Here is a 20,523-nt window from a genome sequence, read left to right as displayed (position 1 = left end):
CTACTTGATCCCATTTCTCAAGCAAGTGAAAACACTTGTCTTTTGTGGATCAATACATCTCCGCAACCCCTATGTCGATCTACCTTTGAGTTTTACCCTCCGGTATCTCGAGAGTATCAAAGAACTGTGTTGCTTCCTGCGAGTCTTCATCTAGTATTGCTTCTCACCGATATCAGATTTCCTCCAGGTTCTGAGTTATTAGTCACTCGAGAACACCGATAAGTGAATCGATTCCGCACTCTGATTCAATAACTCTAAGTAATTCTCGTTGCTTACGACTTTATTAATCCTTTTAAGTCATTCCTAGCCTGATCGGCTATATCGTTATCATGCTAAATTTTAACCGTGCTACCTGGTCCTTCTTCCCGGAGCACAAATTTCGACGGTGAGCTAATCTTACGTCGATCTTCCTCATCATATCATTTCTCCTTGAACAAAAAACTTGATTTCAAGTTTGTGTCGTACCTGTGGTTCCAATAACCTCTTGCTTCATCATTCCTTTGACTTGATGTCATCACTGATCGATTACATCTTCATGAAATCTCTCTACAAAATTTGTCGTGATCCTCATCAACATTTTGACTGCTTTCAGGATATCAATCGAATTCATGACGAGAAATACCATCCTTGCCCTCGATGATTGTGTTATCATCGGCCACTTTATTGCCTTCCCTCCAACACAAACTTGTTCGTGTTTTGTGTTATACCTTGAGTTCCTTGCTACACAGCATTTGTTCTTCCTTACCTTGGAATATTACCATCTTTTATGTCAGGAATGTCGTGAGAATTTCACCACCTCTTAAGAAATTCTTCTTGCAGCGATGCTTCTCGCCTGTTGTGAGAATTTAATACCTCTAGCAACCCTATTGTTTCGAAGTGAATGGCTGATAGTTTCGTTATCGAATCACCATTCTAACTTTGATCGTCCTACTTGGTCCATATTTCCAGGTGCATTTTCGTTCAACATTTAATTGTGGAGGTTCTCATCGAACATACCTCATTATATACTTAGGCGTGTCCGATGCTATCACCTCGTTCACTTAATCATGGAAATCCAGCTTATGGAAACCTTGATGAATTGCCGCTGAGTCCATCAGCCACCTCCTCATCCTCTCCATGGTTTACTAATGAACTCTTGTATCGGAACTCGCTTCCATAGTTCATTTCCTGAGAATCTTACATTGTCATCTCGTCAATTTGTGTTGCACCTTTTCTTCTCAGGTATCCTAAGTCTGAGGTATCCCGACACCAATCAGATCTGAATCTCGGTCAGATATGATGGTTGGAACATATTTCCAGGAGTTATAACATCTTTACATGACCCGGTAAGGTGGTGTCTTTGCTTAGCACCCCTGGCCTGAGGCCCTATTGTTATAGATTCCTTTTCAGCAAGGTTATCCTTTCTTCCATGAGGAAATTGTAAGACTTATTCTATAAGTTGTTCCTGATGGATCCTTTGTGTTTCCAAAGTCCGATCTTTACCCAATGACCATGTCAATGCTATCTCGAAGCATGTCTGTGGTACTCTGATTTTCAATAAGAACATTCGAAGCCCAATGCTAAATGTTTCTTGCTCAATTATCCAAACACCGTTGTATGGGTAATGTCATGAAATTTCTCTCCCCTTACCTAAAGGGTTTTCTACATTATCTCCTGTCGTGGATATCTTGCTCTGCTTGTCCTTGGGAAGGGTATACCCCTGGTACATGTGTCAAACACATTTTCCTTTCCATTGTTCTGTTTGATCTGATGACCACATTCTCCTTTCCATTGATTTGTTTAACCTTCCTTGTGATCCATATGATCTAAGCAGTAATATTCTTCTGCTTATGTAAACACCTTGGTGTACAACCGTGTCAGTAAGACCCTGTTGCATTTGTCGATAGCATTCCGGTAACCACCGATGGATGAGAACTTTGCCTATTAGTCCGCCTCGTTCAACGAGCAGTAAAATGGTTCTCTCCGTCCCTCGCCCTTGGTACCGATGTTGACATCGACATAATTGACAGGCTTTCCTCTGGCCTGCATTGCTATCATGATCGTGCATGATCACAATGCCCTCCCTAAATTTTTTTAACCCACATGGTGGGCCCATAACCCACAGTTCCACAGGATCGAAACCTGACTCTCCTGTACACCCACGTTGCTAAAGTTATTTCTCGCGTTTGACTCCGTATGTAATTCACGGGTCAGCTTCCTAGAGAAGATCTACTCTGGTATCAGACGCAATACTTATTCTCGTTGCTCTGGACCCCTTTCACACTTTGTTTCAGGAAACGAACGATTGCCTAGCTGCTTGAAACTTCCCATGATACCTCCTTACTTTGCTCTCGATATTTTCTTAAGTTTCAATTCGAGAGTTACTTTCCGCCACCTTCCCCGATGTCATCGACCAGATAGTCAACCTTGCAGAGGTCCGTTCTTCTGGAATACCCATTCTTTATTCTTTCGTAAGTATGATGGAGTTCCTGAAGAAAGGATGACGACTTCATAATGATGACCTGAAGCAGTGGAATGAAGACATCAATGTAATGGATCGATCTCTTCGAGTAGAGCAACCAAGACCGAGAAGAATCGTTAGAAATTTCATAACCTAGTCTTTCCCCCCTTACACCACCCCTTAAATCTCGGGACGAGATTTCTTGTAGTGGAGGAGAATTGTGACGCCCGGATAATCATGCTACAGTAATCCCATGCTAACGATGCCACGTCACCTCTGTTACTGTTGCAAATCTATCGTTAGATCAAAACAGGTCCAAAAATTCAAATTCAAAATTTGGCAAATAACAAAAGTTTTTAAAATATTAAACTAAAATGTTCGGAGTGTGCAAATAAATGTCTAGGTATTTATGATGAAGGAACCATGCCTTTATAAAAAAACCTAAATGCATAAAATGAATTCAAACAGAAAAGAGAGATAAATAAAAGAAAAGGGAAAAGGCAAAACTAAAAAAGAGAGAAAGAAACAGAACCTCCCCCTGGGCCATTCGGCCCAGCTAGCCAGGCCGACCCAGCTGCTGGCCAGCCCACTGCCCCCTCAGGCCCAACCGGCCATCCCCCCACCCCCCTTATCCACTACCCCCAAACCCTAACCCCTGACCGCACCACTCCCCGCACTCGTCCCACTCCTCCCTCTGCTCCCCCAATCCAGATTGGATCGGGCGCTCGACGGCGCCTCTCGCCGCGCCGGCCGCGTCGGCCATCGACCCCGCCTCGCCGGAACGCTCCCTCTCCGGACCGCCTCCCCGACTCCGTCGCTGCTCGTCGTCCCCGTCCTCCTCCCCAAAGGCTCCACTGAGCCTCGCCTCCCCCTGATCGCCAACGTGGGTGAGAACCCCGGTCGTCCTCCCTCGCCGCCCCGTACCCTTCCGCTCGCACACAGCTTTGGGCCGCACCGAGCGCCCCTTGCACGCGCCCACATGCGCTCATCTGCGCCGATCCGCGCCTGCCTGTGCTCTCCCTCGCCCTGCCGCTCGCCCCTCCGCCGCGCGTGCGCCCCCGCGCCGTCCAGCCGCCGCCCTGGTCCCCGTGCCGAACCCCGTCACCGTACGCCACGGCCCCTGCTGCATCTGCACCGCCCCGCCGTGTGCAGTGCGCGCCCGCCTGCGGTCACCAAGCATGTGGGCGGCACCGCGCCTCGCCGCGCCACCGCGACCGCTCGCCGCTCCTGCTCCCCTCTGCTGATCTGCTCCGCCGCGCCGCCTCGCTCCCTCCGGCCACAAGCCGCCGGAGCCCCCACACCGCACGGCCCCTCCTGCCCCCCCCCACGGCGCTCACCTCCACCCCGACCGGCGCCCGGGGCCAGCTGGGTTGCGCCCGCCTCCAGCGCCCATTAGCGCCCGGGCGCCCGCTGTTGGGTAACGTAGTAATTTCAAAAATTTCCTACGCACACGCAAGATCATGGTGATGCATAGCAACGAGAGGGGAGAGTGTTGTCCACGTACCCTCGTAGACCGACAGCGGAAGCGTTATCACAACGCGGTTGATGTAGTCGTACGTCTTCACGATCCGACCGATCAAGTACCGAACGCACGGCACCTCCGAGTTCTACACACGTTCAGCTCGATGACGTCCCTCGAACTCCGATCTAGCCTAGTGTTGAGGGAGAGTTTCGTCAGCACGACGGCATGGTGACGATGATGATGTTCCACCGACGCAGGGCTTCGCCTAAGCTCCGCAACGGTATTATCGAGGTGTAATATGGTGGAGGGGGGCACCGCACACGGCTAAGAGATCTCAAGGATCAATTGTTGTTTCTCTGGGGTGCCCCCCTGCCCCCGTATATAAAGGAGCAAGGGGAGGCAGCCGACCAAGGGGAGAGGCGCGCCAAAGGGGGGAGTCCTACTCCCACCGGGAGTAGGACTCCTCCTTTCCTTGTTGGAATAGGAGAAGGGAAGGGAGAAGGAGAAAGAAGGAAGGGGGCACCCCCCCTTCCCTAGTCCAATTCGGACCAGATCATGGGGAGGGGCGCGACCACCTTTTGAAGCCTTTCTCTCCTTTCCCGTATGGCCCATTAAGGCCCAATACGAATTCCCGTAACTCTCCGGTACTCCGAAAAATACCCGAATCACTCGGAACCTTTTCGAAGTCCGAATATAGTCGTCCAATATATCGATCTTTACATCTCGGCCATTTCGAGACTCCTCGTCATGTCCCCGATCTCATCCGGGACTCCGAACTCCTTCGGTACATCAAAACTCAATAAAACTGTCATCGTAACGTTAAGCGTGCGGACCCTACGGGTTCGAGAACTATGTAGACATGACCGAGACACCTCTCCGGTCAATAACCAATAGCGGAACCTGGATGCTCATATTGGTTCCTACATATTCTACGAAGATCTTTATCGGTCAGACTGCATAACAACATACGTTGTTCCCTTTGTCATCGGTATGTTACTTGCCCGAGATTCGATCGTTGGTATCTCGATACCTAGTTCAATCTCGTTACCGGCAAGTCTCTTTACTCGTTCCGTAATACATCATCCTGCAACTAACTCATTAGTCACAATGCTTGCAAGGCTTATAGTGATGTGCATTACCGAGTGGGCCCAGAGATACCTCTCCGGCAATCGGAGTGACAAATCCTAATCTCGAAATACGCCAACCCAACAAGTACCTTTGGAGACACCTGTAGAGCACCTTTATAATCACCCATTTACGTTGTGACGTTTGGTAGCACACAAAGTGTTCCTCCGGTAAACGGGAGTTGCATAATCTCATAGTCGTAGGAACATGTATAAGTCATGAAGAAAGCAATAGCAACATACTAAACGATCGGGTGCTAAGCTAACGGAATGGGTCAAGTCAATCACGTCATTCTCCTAATGAGGTGATCCCGTTAATCAAATGACAACTCATGTCTATGGCTAGGAAACATAACCATCTTTGATTAACGAGCTAGTCAAGTAGAGGCATACTAGTGACACTCTGTTTGTCTATGTATTCACACATGTATTATGTTTCCGGTTAATACAATTCTAGCATGAATAATAAACATTTATCATGATATAAGGAAATATATAATACTTTATTATTGCCTCTAGGGCATATTTCCTTCACCCGCTAGTGCCCGCTCGCCCGATAGGCCCCTCTGGGCCACAGACACATGGGACCCCCCAGAACGTTTTTGTTAAAAAAGAATTAAAAATAATAATAATAAATAAATATAAATAAATATTAATTAATTAATTAAGTAAGTAACTAATTAACTTAATTAATCCTGTTTAGATTAACCTAATCACTAGCTAAACTAATTAAACATGTTTAGTTAGTCATGGACTATGATAGTGGGACCCGCCTGTCAGTTTGACTAAGTCAACTAACTGGTTGACTGATGACATCACGCTGACCTCATGCTGACATCATAATGACATTTTCTAAATTAAATTAATTATGTTAATTCTAAAAATGAATTAAAAACTTTGAAAATTAATATTAAATAAACCGTAACTCGGATGAAAATACTTTGTACATGAAAGTTGCTCAGAACGACGAGACGAATCCGGATACGTAGCCCGTTCGTCCGCCACACCTCCCTAGCATAGCAAACACGCAACTTTACCCCTCCGGTTGATCTGTCCGAAAACGCAAAACACCGGGAATACTTTCCCGGATGTTTCCCCCCTTCGCCAGTATTGCCTAGTACCGCGTTAGGGCACACCTAGCACCATTCATTGTCATGTCATGCATCGTCATGCATATGTTTGCTTTATATTTATTTTTTCTTCCCCCTCTTCTCTCGCTAGACACCGAGACCGACGCCGCTGCTACCCAGTACGACTACGGTGTTGACGACCCCTTCTTGCCAGAGCAACCAGGCAAGCCCCCCCTTTGATCACTAGATATCGCCTATTCCTTCTCTCTACTGCTTGCATTAGAGTAGTGTAGCATGTTATTGCTTTCGGTTAATCCTATTCTGCTGCATAGCCTGTCATTGTTGATACAGTTGTTACCCTTACCTGCTATCCTACTGCTTAGTATAGGATGCTAGTGTTCCATCAGTGGCCCTACACTCTTGTCCGTCTGCCATGCTATACTACTGGGCCGTCGTCACTTCGGGAGGTGATCACGGGCATATGCTATATACTTTATACTGTTACATTACTTATGATACTGTTCGGAGATGGGGGCTGAAGGGGCAGGTGGCTCCATCCCGGCAGAGGTGGGCTTGGGTTCCCGACGGCCCCCGGCTGTTACTTTGTGGTGGAGCGACAGGGCAGGTTGAGACCACCTAGGAGAGAGGTGGGCCTGGCCCTGGTCGGCGTTCGTGGTTACTTCATAATAACACGCTTAACGAGATCTTGGTATTTGATCTGAGTCTGGCCACTGGCCTATACGCACTAACCAACTACGCGGGAACAGTTATGGGCACTCGACGTCGTGGTATCAGCCGAAGCCTTCGTGATGTCAGCGACTGAGCGGCGCGCGCCGGGTTGGACTGGAACGCCTGCTAGGCTAGGTCTGCTTCCGGCCGCATACGCAATGTGCAGGTGTGCAATGGGCGATGGGCCCAGACCCCTGCGCGCATAGGATTTAGACCGGCGTGCTGACCTCTCTGTTGTGCCTAGGTAGGGCTGCGACGTGTTGATCTTCCGAGGCCGGGCATGACCCTGGAAAGTGTGTCCGGCCAAATGGGATCGAGCGTGTTGGGTTATGTGGTGCACCCCTGCAGGGAAGTTTATCTATTCGAATAGCCGTGATCTTCGGTAACAGATGACTTGGAGTTGTACCTTGACCTTATGACAACTAGAACCGGATACTTAATAAAACACACCCTTCCAAGTGCCAGATATAACCCGGTGATTGCTCTCACACAGGGCGACGAGGGGAGGATCGCCGGGTAGGATTATGCTATGCGATGCTACTTGGTGAACTTACCATCTACTCTCTTCTACATGCTGCAAGATGGAGGTGGCCTGAAGCGTAGTCTTCGACAAGATTAGCTATCCCCCTCTTATTCTGGCATTCTGCAGTTCAGTCCACCGATATGGCCCTTTACACATATACCCATGCATATGTAGTGTAGCTCCTTGCTTGCGAGTACTTTGGATGAGTACTCACGGTTGCTTTTCTCCCTCTTTCCCCCTTTCCCTTCTACCTGGTTGTCGCAACCAGATACTGGAGCCCAGGAGCCAGACGCCACCATTGACGACGACTCCTACTACACCGGAGGTGCCTACTACTACGTGCAGCCCGCTGACGACGACCAGGAGTAGTTTAGGAGGATCCCAGGCAGGAGGTCTGCGCCTCTTTCGATCTGTATCCCAGTTTGTGCTAGCCTTCTTAAGGAAAACTTGTTTAACTTATGTCTGTACTCAGATATTGTTGCTTCCGCTGACTAGTCTATGATCGAGCACTTGTATTCGAGCCTTCGAGGCCCCTGGCTTGTATTATGAGCTTGTATGACTTATTTTATTTTTAGAGTTGTGTTGTGATATCTTCCCGTGAGTCCCTGATCTTGATCGTACACGTTTGCGTGTATGATTAGTGTACGATTGAAGCGGGGGCGTCACAAGTTGGTACCAGAGCCGACTGCCTGTAGGAATCCCCCTTTCCAACTCCTTGGCCGAAGTCGAGTCTAGTCATTGAAAAGTTTTTACTAACATGGCTGTGCGGCTTACGGGCCCACGTCGCCATTGGGTGGTATTAGGATCTTTTATTCCTTGATCTATTCTCTGGGACTCTGATCTCTCTTCTATTCGCGTTAAATGATTTTGCTAACTCTAACTATAGGTTCTCGTAATTACTTCGTCCCGGAGAGCCCCTCACTCCAGATGATTGTTTGGTGCACCGAAGGATTCCGAAGATACTCTCCGATGTTCTCTCGAGACTCTTTGCTCGTCGCTTTTGCAATCCCCTACCACCGATACATCCCTATGGATAAATACTTACACCTGTCCTTCTTACTTTCATTCCCAGCTGCTCTTGTTATTACAAGATGCATCGAATTATTTTCGACTTTTAAGAATCTCTTGAGCTACTGCCTTGCAGTTCCTTGCCACCTGAATACCCCTACGGAAAATTCCTCACACTTATCAAGGATTCATTCATCCCCAGTTGTTCATGCATTTCACAAAATACTTCGAAATGCCATTTGATCTTCCAAGAATCCTCTACAGCTTAGTGATCTTGAGATTCTTGTTGCCTGCTGCATTGTGGTTAATTCCATATGCCTAGCAATATTCTTTGACGTACTTTGTCATTATCATCTTGAGTCCCTCGATTCAATACGTGTGTGATTGCTCACAATCATCACCTGATCCTTAGGAATTGTCTTTCTGGCTCAGACGCCATTCCAGATATGAGCTGGTTTTCCGCCAATCAAACATTGAGTGATGGTGCCTCTAAGTCTACTCAACTTTCTCGTAATTGATCAGGGCATCTGATTCTGATACACCGATCTGGAATCATAATTTCTTTGATTTTAAAACATCAAAGTATTCAGATATTGCCATAATCTGATGCCTTTGCATTCTTTCTTCCTCTGATTGAGTACCGATACTCATGTCAGCTCCGTTGTGGACCGCCAGACCCATTGCTGGGTTGTTATCCGATGGTACCATTCACATTCAAATCTTTTGAGTTCTTTTCCCGATACATAATTCCTTTGGTAAATTGTATCCTCTGCTTTGACAACCATGCTCTACTTTCGAGCTTGTGTTAATTACTCCCAAAAGTTTGTGGTATATGTTCCTAAGATGCCCCTACGGGTTGAACCTATGCCTTCATTAAATCTGTGTGAACCCAAAGATTTCACGGGTCATACTTATCGGGTATTGCACCAGGTAAAACTTTCAACAACTAATGTCATTTTTGAAAAGCGAGAGGTGAATGGAAGGTTATACATTGAAGAAGTGGGAGTCGACCTTGAACTTGTGTTCATGCCCATGGACACGATGTAGATCCTATCATGGAAGCTTCTTGTAATAATAACCATTGCCTTGATATAATATTATCTGGTATATGTGAATTGATCATTTGCAATCGTGGTTCCGACCATATTTTCTACTTGATCCCATTTCTCAAGCAAGTGAAAACACTTGTCTTTTGCGGATCAATACATCTCCGCAACCCCTATGTCGAGCTACCTTTGAGTTTTACCCTCCGGTATCTCGAGAGTATCAAAGAACTGTGTTGCTTCCTGCGAGTCTTCATCTAGTATTGCTTCTCACCGATATCAGATTTCCTCCAGGTTCTGAGTTATTAGTCACTCGAGAACACCGATAAGTGAATCGATTCCGCACTCTGATTCAATAACTCTAAGTAATTCTCGTTGCTTACGACTTTATTAATCCTTTTAAGTCATTCCTAGCCTGATCGGCTATATCGTTATCATGCTAAATTTTAACCGTGCTACCTGGTCCTTCTTCCCGGAGCACAAATTTCGACGGTGAGCTAATCTTACGTCGATCTTCCTCATCATATCATTTCTCCTTGAACAAAAAACTTGATTTCGAGTTTGTGTCGTACCTGTGGTTCCAATAACCTCTTGCTTCATCATTCCTTTGACTTGATGTCATCACTGATCGATTACATCTTCATGAAATCTCTCTACAAAATTTGTCGTGATCCTCATCAACATTTTGACTGCTTTTAGGATATCAATCGAATTCATGACGAGAAATACCATCCTTGCCCTCGATGATTGTGTTATCATCGGCCACTTTATTGCCTTCCCTCCAACACAAACTTGTTCGTGTTTTGTGTTATACCTTGAGTTCCTTGCTACACAGCATTTGTTCTTCCTTACCTTGGAATATTACCATCTTTTATGTCAGGAATGTCGTGAGAATTTCACCACCTCTTAAGAAATTCTTGTTGCAGCGATGCTTCTCGCCTGTTGTGAGAATTTAATACCTCTAGCAACCCTATTGTTTCGAAGTGAATGGCTGATAGTTTCGTTATCGAATCACCATTCTAACTTTGATCGTCCTACTTGGTCCATATTTCCAGGTGCATTTTCGTTCAACATTTAATTGTGGAGGTTCTCATCGAACATACCTCATTATATACTTAGGCGTGTCCGATGCTATCACCTCGTTCACTTAATCATGGAAATCCAGCTTATGGAAACCTTGATGAATTGCCGCTGAGTCCATCAGCCACCTCCTCATCCTCTCCATGGTTTACTAATGAACTCTTGTATCGGAACTCGCTTCCATAGTTCATTTCCTGAGAATCTTACATTGTCATCTCGTCAATTTGTGTTGCACCTTTTCTTCTCAGGTATCCTAAGTCTGAGGTATCCCGACACCAATCAGATCTGAATCTCGGTCAGATATGATGGTTGGAACATATTTCCAGGAGTTATAACATCTTTACATGACCCGGTAAGGTGGTGTCTTTGCTTAGCACCCCTGGCCTGAGGCCCTATTGTTATAGATTCCTTTTCAGCAAGGTTATCCTTTCTTCCATGAGGAAATTGTAAGACTTATTCTATAAGTTGTTCCTGATGGATCCTTTGTGTTTCCAAAGTCCGATCTTTACCCAATGACCATGTCAATGCTATCTCGAAGCATGTCTGTGGTACTCTGATTTTCAATAAGAACATTCGAAGCCCAATGCTAAATGTTTCTTGCTCAATTATCCAAACACCGTTGTATGGGTAATGTCATGAAATTTCTCTCCCCTTACCTAAAGGGTTTTCTACATTATCTCCTGTCGTGGATATCTTGCTCTGCTTGTCCTTGGGAAGGGTATACCCCTGGTACATGTGTCAAACACATTTTCCTTTCCATTGTTCTGTTTGATCTGATGACCACATTCTCCTTTCCATTGATTTGTTTAACCTTCCTTGTGATCCATATGATCTAAGCAGTAATATTCTTCTGCTTATGTAAACACCTTGGTGTACAACCGTGTCAGTAAGACCCTGTTGCATTTGTCGATAGCATTCCGGTAACCACCGATGGATGAGAACTTTGCCTATTAGTCCGCCTCGTTCAACGAGCAGTAAAATGGTTCTCTCCGTCCCTCGCCCTTGGTACCGATGTTGACATCGACATAATTGACAGGCTTTCCTCTGGCCTGCATTGCTATCATGATCGTGCATGATCACAATGCCCTCCCTAAATTTTTTTAACCCACATGGTGGGCCCATAACCCACAGTTCCACAGGATCGAAACCTGACTCTCCTGTACACCCACGTTGCTAAAGTTATTTCTCGCGTTTGACTCCGTATGTAATTCACGGGTCAGCTTCCTAGAGAAGATCTACTCTGGTATCAGACGCAATACTTATTCTCGTTGCTCTGGACCCCTTTCACACTTTGTTTCAGGAAACGAACGATTGCCTAGCTGCTTGAAACTTCCCATGATACCTCCTTACTTTGCTCTCGATATTTTCTTAAGTTTCAATTCGAGAGTTACTTTCCGCCACCTTCCCCGATGTCATCGACCAGATAGTCAACCTTGCAGAGGTCCGTTCTTCTGGAATACCCATTCTTTATTCTTTCGTAAGTATGATGGAGTTCCTGAAGAAAGGATGACGACTTCATAATGATGACCTGAAGCAGTGGAATGAAGACATCAATGTAATGGATCGATCTCTTCGAGTAGAGCAACCAAGACCGAGAAGAATCGTTAGAAATTTCGTAACCTAGTCTTTCCCCCCTTACACCACCCCTTAAATCTCGGGACGAGATTTCTTGTAGTGGAGGAGAATTGTGACGCCCGGATAATCATGCTACAGTAATCCCATGCTAACGATGCCACGTCACCTCTGTTACTGTTGCAAATCTATCGTTAGATCAAAACAGGTCCAAAAATTCAAATTCAAAATTTGGCAAATAACAAAAGTTTTTAAAATATTAAACTAAAATGTTCGGAGTGTGCAAATAAATGTCTAGGTATTTATGATGAAGGAACCATGCCTTTATAAAAAAACCTAAATGCATAAAATGAATTCAAACAGAAAAGAGAGATAAATAAAAGAAAAAGGGAAAAGGCAAAACTAAAAAAGAGAGAAAGAAACAGAACCTCCCCCTGGGCCATTCGGCCCAGCTAGCCAGGCCGACCCAGCTGCTGGCCAGCCCACTGCCCCCTCAGGCCCAACCGGCCATCCCCCCCACCCCCCTTATCCACTACCCCCAAACCCTAACCCCTGACCGCACCACTCCCCGCACTCGTCCCACTCCTCCCTCTGCTCCCCCAATCCAGATTGGATCGGGCGCTCGACGGCGCCTCTCGCCGCGCCGGCCGCGTCGGCCATCGACCCCGCCTCGCCGGAACGCTCCCTCTCCGGACCGCCTCCCCGACTCCGTCGCTGCTCGTCGTCCCCGTCCTCCTCCCCAAAGGCTCCACTGAGCCTCGCCTCCCCCCTGATCGCCAACGTGGGTGAGAACCCCGGTCGTCCTCCCTCGCCGCCCCGTACCCTTCCGCTCGCACACAGCTTTGGGCCGCACCGAGCGCCCCTTGCACGCGCCCACATGCGCTCATCTGCGCCGATCCGCGCCTGCCTGTGCTCTCCCTCGCCCTGCCGCTCGCCCCTCCGCCGCGCGTGCGCCCCCGCGCCGTCCAGCCGCCGCCCTGGTCCCCGTGACGAACCCCGTCACCGTACGCCACGGCCCCTGCTGCATCTGCACCGCCCCGCCGTGTGCAGTGCGCGCCCGCCTGCGGTCACCAAGCGTGTGGGCGGCACCGCGCCTCGCCGCGCCACCGCGACCGCTCGCCGCCCCTGCTCCCCTCTGCTGATCTGCTCCGCCGCGCCGCCTCGCTCCCTCCGGCCACAAGCCGCCGGAGCCCCCACACCGCACGGCCCCTCCTGCCCCCCCCCACGGCGCTCACCTCCACCCCGACCGGCGCCCGGGGCCAGCTGGGTTGCGCCCGCCTCCAGCGCCCATTAGCGCCCGGGCGCCCGCTGTTGGGTAACGTAGTAATTTCAAAAATTTCCTACGCACACGCAAGATCATGGTGATGCATAGCAACGAGAGGGGAGAGTGTTGTCCACGTACCCTCGTAGACCGACAGCGGAAGCGTTATCACAACGCGGTTGATGTAGTCGTACGTCTTCACGATCCGACCGATCAAGTACCGAACGCACGGCACCTCCGAGTTCTACACACGTTCAGCTCGATGACGTCCCTCGAACTCCGATCTAGCCTAGTGTTGAGGGAGAGTTTCGTCAGCACGACGGCATGGTGACGATGATGATGTTCCACCGACGCAGGGCTTCGCCTAAGCTCCGCAACGGTATTATCGAGGTGTAATATGGTGGAGGGGGGCACCGCACACGGCTAAGAGATCTCAAGGATCAATTGTTGTTTCTCTGGGGTGCCCCCCTGCCCCCGTATATAAAGGAGCAAGGGGGAGGCAGCCGACCAAGGGGAGAGGCGCGCCAAAGGGGGGAGTCCTACTCCCACCGGGAGTAGGACTCCTCCTTTCCTTGTTGGAATAGGAGAAGGGAAGGGAGAAGGAGAAAGAAGGAAGGGGGCACCCCCCTTCCCTAGTCCAATTCGGACCAGATCATGGGGAGGGGCGCGGCCACCTTTTGAAGCCTTTCTCTCCTTTCCCGTATGGCCCATTAAGGCCCAATACGAATTCCCGTAACTCTCCGGTACTCCGAAAAATACCCGAATCACTCGGAACCTTTTCCGAAGTCCGAATATAGTTGTCCAATATATCGATCTTTACATCTCGGCCATTTCGAGACTCCTCGTCATGTCCCCGATCTCATCCGGGACTCCGAACTCCTTCGGTACATCAAAACTCAATAAAACTGTCATCGTAACGTTAAGCGTGCGGACCCTACGGGTTCGAGAACTATGTAGACATGACCGAGACACCTCTCCGGTCAATAACCAATAGCGGAACCTGGATGCTCATATTGGTTCCTACATATTCTACGAAGATCTTTATCGGTCAGACTTCATAACAACATACGTTGTTCCCTTTGTCATCGGTATGTTACTTGCCCGAGATTCGATCGTTGGTATCTCGATACCTAGTTCAATCTCGTTACCGGCAAGTCTCTTTACTCGTTCCGTAATACATCATCCTGCAACTAACTCATTAGTCACAATGCTTGCAAGGCTTATAGTGATGTGCATTACCGAGTGGGCCCAGAGATACCTCTCCGACAATCGGAGTGACAAATCCTAATCTCGAAATACGCCAACCCAACAAGTACCTTTGGAGACACCTGTAGAGCACCTTTATAATCACCCATTTACGTTGTGACGTTTGGTAGCACACAAAGTGTTCCTCCGGTAAACGGGAGTTGCATAATCTCATAGTCGTAGGAACATGTATAAGTCATGAAGAAAGCAATAGCAACATACTAAACGATCGGGTGCTAAGCTAACGGAATGGGTCAAGTCAATCACGTCATTCTCCTAATGAGGTGATCCCGTTAATCAAATGACAACTCATGTCTATGGCTAGGAAACATAACCATCTTTGATTAACGAGCTAGTCAAGTAGAGGCATACTAGTGACACTCTGTTTGTCTATGTATTCACACATGTATTATGTTTCCGGTTAATACAATTCTAGCATGAATAATAAACATTTATCATGATATAAGGAAATATATAATACTTTATTATTGCCTCTAGGGCATATTTCCTTCACCCGCTAGTGCCCGCTCGCCCGATAGGCCCCTCTGGGCCACAGACACATGGGACCCCCCAGAACGTTTTTGTTAAAAAAAGAATTAAAAATAATAATAATAAATAAATATAAATAAATATTAATTAATTAATTAAGTAAGTAACTAATTAACTTAATTAATCCTGTTTAGATTAACCTAATCACTAGCTAAACTAATTAAACATGTTTAGTTAGTCATGGACTATGATAGTGGGACCCGCCTGTCAGTTTGACTAAGTCAACTAACTGGTTGACTGATGACATCACGCTGACCTCATGCTGACATCATAATGACATTTTCTAAATTAAATTAATTATGTTAATTCTAAAAATGAATTAAAAACTTTGAAAATTAATATTAAATAAACCGTAACTCGGATGAAAATACTTTGTACATGAAAGTTGCTCAGAACGACGAGACGAATCCGGATACGTAGCCCGTTCGTCCGCCACACCTCCCTAGCATAGCAAACACACAACTTTACCCCTCCGGTTGATCTGTCCGAAAACGCAAAACACCGGGAATACTTTCCCGGATGTTTCCCCCCTTCGCCAGTATTGCCTAGTACCGCGTTAGGGCACACCTAGCACCGTTCATTGTCATGTCATGCATCGTCATGCATATGTTTGCTTTATATTTATTTTTTCTTCCCCCTCTTCTCTCGCTAGACACCGAGACCGACGCCGCTGCTACCCAGTACGACTACGGTGTTGACGACCCCTTCTTGCCAGAGCAACCAGGCAAGCCCCCCTTTGATCACTAGATATCGCCTATTCCTTCTCTCTACTGCTTGCATTAGAGTAGTGTAGCATGTTATTGCTTTCGGTTAATCCTATTCTGCTGCATAGCCTGTCATTGTTGATACAGTTGTTACCCTTACCTGCTATCCTACTGCTTAGTATAGGATGCTAGTGTTCCATCAGTGGCCCTACACTCTTGTCCGTCTGCCATGCTATACTACTGGGCCGTCGTCACTTCGGGAGGTGATCACGGGCATATGCTATATACTTTATACTGTTACATTACTTATGATACTGTTCGGAGATGGGGGCTGAAGGGGCAGGTGGCTCCATCCCGACAGAGGTGGGCTTGGGTTCCCGACGGCCCCCGGCTGTTACTTTGTGGTGGAGCGACAGGGCAGGTTGAGACCACCTAGGAGAGAGGTGGGCCTGGCCCTGGTCGGCGTTCGTGGTTACTTCATAATAACACGCTTAACGAGATCTTGGTATTTGATCTGAGTCTGGCCACTGGCCTATACGCACTAACCAACTACGCGGGAACAGTTATGGGCACTCGACGTCGTGGTATCAGCCGAAGCCTTCGTGATGTCAGCGACTGAGCGGCGCGCGCCGGGTTGGACTGGAACGCCTGCTAGGCTAGGTCTGCTTCCGGCCGCATACGCAATGTGCAGGTGTGCAATGGGCGATGGGCCCAGACCCCTGCACGCATAGGATTTAGACCGGCGTGCTGACCTCTCTGTTGTGCCTAGGTAGGGCTGCGACGTGTTGATCTTCCGAGGCCGGGCATGACCCTGGAAAGTGTGTCCGGCCAAATGGGATCGAGCGTGTTGGGTTATGTGGTGCACCCCTGCAGGGAAGTTTATCTATTCGAATAGCCGTGATCTTCGGTAACAGATGACTTGGAGTTGTACCTTGACCTTATGACAACTAGAACCGGATACTTAATAAAACACACCCTTCCAAGTGCCAGATATAACCCGGTGATTGCTCTCACACAGGGCGACGAGGGGAGGATCGCCGGGTAGGATTATGCTATGCGATGCTACTTGGTGAACTTACCATCTACTCTCTTCTACATGCTGCAAGATGGAGGTGGCCTGAAGCGTAGTCTTCGACAAGATTAGCTATCCCCCTCTTATTCTGGCATTCTGCAGTTCAGTCCACCGATATGGCCCTTTACACATATACCCATGCATATGTAGTGTAGCTCCTTGCTTGCGAGTACTTTGGATGAGTACTCACGGTTGCTTTTCTCCCTCTTTCCCCCTTTCCCTTCTACCTGGTTGTCGCAACCAGATACTGGAGCCCAGGAGCCAGACGCCACCATTGACGACGACTCCTACTACACCGGAGGTGCCTACTACTACGTGCAGCCCGCTGACGACGACCAGGAGTAGTTTAGGAGGATCCCAGGCAGGAGGTCTGCGCCTCTTTCGATCTGTATCCCAGTTTGTGCTAGCCTTCTTAAGGAAAACTTGTTTAACTTATGTCTGTACTCAGATATTGTTGCTTCCGCTGACTAGTCTATGATCGAGCACTTGTATTCGAGCCTTCGAGGCCCCTGGCTTGTATTATGAGCTTGTATGACTTATTTTATTTTTAGAGTTGTGTTGTGATATCTTCCCGTGAGTCCCTGATCTTGATCGTACACGTTTGCGTGTATGATTAGTGTACGATTGAAGCGGGGGCGTCACAAGTTGGTACCAGAGCCGACTGCCTGTAGGAATCCCCCTTTCCAACTCCTTGGCCGAAGTCGAGTCTAGTCATTGAAATTTTTTTTACTAACATGGCTGTGCGGCTTACGGGCCCACGTCGCCATTGGGTGGTATTAGGATCTTTTATTCCTTGATCTATTCTCTGGGACTCTGATCTCTCTTCTATTCGCGTTAAATGATTTTGCTAACTCTAACTATAGGTTCTCGTAATTACTTCGTCCCGGAGAGCCCCTCACTCCAGATGATTGTTTGGTGCACCGAAGGATTCCGAAGATACTCTCTGATGTTCTCTCGAGACTCTTTGCTCGTCGCTTTTGCAATCCCCTACCACCGATACATCCCTATGGATAAATACTTACACCTGTCCTTCTTACTTTCATTCCCAGCTGCTCTTGTTATTACAAGATGCATCGAATTATTTTCGACTTTTAAGAATCTCTTGAGCTACTGCCTTGCAGTTCCTTGCCACCTGAATACCCCTACGGAAAATTCCTCACACTTATCAAGGATTCATTCATCCCCAGTTGTTCATGCATTTCACAAAATACTTCGAAATGCCATTTGATCTTCCAAGAATCCTCTACAGCTTAGTGATCTTGAGATTCTTGTTGCCTGCTGCATTGTGGTTAATTCCATATGCCTAGCAATATTCTTTGACGTCCTTTGTCATTATCATCTTGAGTCCCTCGATTCAATACGTGTGTGATTGCTCACAATCATCACCTGATCCTTAGGAATTGTCTTTCTGGCTCAGACGCCATTCCAGATATGAGCTGGTTTTCCGCCAATCAAACATTGAGTGATGGTGCCTCTAAGTCTACTCAACTTTCTCGTAATTGATCAGGGCATCTGATTCTGATACACCGATCTGGAATCATAATTTCTTTGATTTTAAAACATCAAAGTATTCAGATATTGCCATAATCTGATGCCTTTGCATTCTTTCTTCCTCTGATTGAGTACCGATACTCATGTCAGCTCCGTTGTGGACCGCCAGACCCATTGCTGGGTTGTTATCCGATGGTACCATTCACATTCAAATCTTTTGAGTTCTTTTCCCGATACATAATTCCTTTGGTAAATTGTATCCTCTGCTTTGACAACCATGCTCTACTTTCGAGCTTGTGTTAATTACTCCCAAAAGTTTGTGGTATATGTTCCTAAGATGCCCCTACGGGTTGAACCTATGCCTTCATTAAATCTGTGTGAACCCAAAAGATTTCACGGGTCATACTTATCGGGTATTGCACCAGGTAAAACTTTCAACAACTAATGTCATTTTTGAAAAGCGAGAGGTGAATGGAAGGTTATACATTGAAAAAGTGGGAGTCGACCTTGAACTTGTGTTCATGCCCATGGACACGATGTAGATCCTATCATGGAAGCTTCTTGTAATAATAACCATTGCCTTGATATAATATTATCTGGTATATGTGAATTGATCATTTGCAATCGTGGTTCCGACCATATTTTCTACTTGATCCCATTTCTCAAGCAAGTGAAAACACTTGTCTTTTGCGGATCAATACATCTCCGCAACCCCTATGTCGAGCTACCTTTGAGTTTTACCCTCCGGTATCTCGAGAGTATCAAAGAACTGTGTTGCTTCCTGCGAGTCTTCATCTAGTATTGCTTCTCACCGATATCAGATTTCCTCCAGGTTCTGAGTTATTAGTCACTCGAGAACACCGATAAGTGAATCGATTCCGCACTCTGATTCAATAACTCTAAGTAATTCTCGTTGCTTACGACTTTATTAATCCTTTTAAGTCATTCCTAGCCTGATCGGCTATATCGTTATCATGCTAAATTTTAACCGTGCTACCTGGTCCTTCTTCCCGGAGCACAAATTTCGACGGTGAGCTAATCTTACGTCGATCTTCCTCATCATATCATTTCTCCTTGAACAAAAAACTTGATTTCGAGTTTGTGTCGTACCTGTGGTTCCAATAACCTCTTGCTTCATCATTCCTTTGACTTGATGTCATCACTGATCGATTACATCTTCATGAAATCTCTCTACAAAATTTGTCGTGATCCTCATCAACATTTTGACTGCTTTTAGGATATCAATCGAATTCATGACGAGAAATACCATCCTTGCCCTCGATGATTGTGTTATCATCGGCCACTTTATTGCCTTCCCTCCAACACAAACTTGTTCGTGTTTTGTGTTATACCTTGAGTTCCTTGCTACACAGCATTTGTTCTTCCTTACCTTGGAATATTACCATCTTTTATGTCAGGAATGTCGTGAGAATTTCACCACCTCTTAAGAAATTCTTGTTGCAGCGATGCTTCTCGCCTGTTGTGAGAATTTAATACCTCTAGCAACCCTATTGTTTCGAAGTGAATGGCTGATAGTTTCGTTATCGAATCACCATTCTAACTTTGATCGTCCTACTTGGTCCATATTTCCAGGTGCATTTTCGTTCAACATTTAATTGTGGAGGTTCTCATCGAACATACCTCATTATATACTTAGGCGTGTCCGATGCTATCACCTCGTTCACTTAATCATGGAAATCCAGCTTATGGAAACCTTGATGAATTGCCGCTGAGTCCATCAGCCACCTCCTCATCCTCTCCATGGTTTACTAATGAACTCTTGTATCGGAACTCGCTTCCATAGTTCATTTCCTGAGAATCTTACATTGTCATCTCGTCAATTTGTGTTGCACCTTTTCTTCTCAGGTATCCTAAGTCTGAGGTATCCCGACACCAATCAGATCTGAATCTCGGTCAGATATGATGGTTGGAACATATTTCCAGGAGTTATAACATCTTTACATGACCCGGTAAGGTGGTGTCTTTGCTTAGCACCCCTGGCCTGAGGCCCTATTGTTATAGATTCCTTTTCAGCAAGGTTATCCTTTCTTCCATGAGGAAATTGTAAGACTTATTCTATAAGTTGTTCCTGATGGATCCTTTGTGTTTCCAAAGTCCGATCTTTACCCAATGACCATGTCAATGCTATC

The sequence above is a fragment of the Triticum aestivum genome, chromosome 7D (genome assembly GCF_018294505.1).
Source record: "Triticum aestivum cultivar Chinese Spring chromosome 7D, IWGSC CS RefSeq v2.1, whole genome shotgun sequence".
Lineage (NCBI taxonomy): Eukaryota > Viridiplantae > Streptophyta > Magnoliopsida > Poales > Poaceae > Triticum > Triticum aestivum.
Note: the sequence above shows the minus strand (reverse complement) of the source record.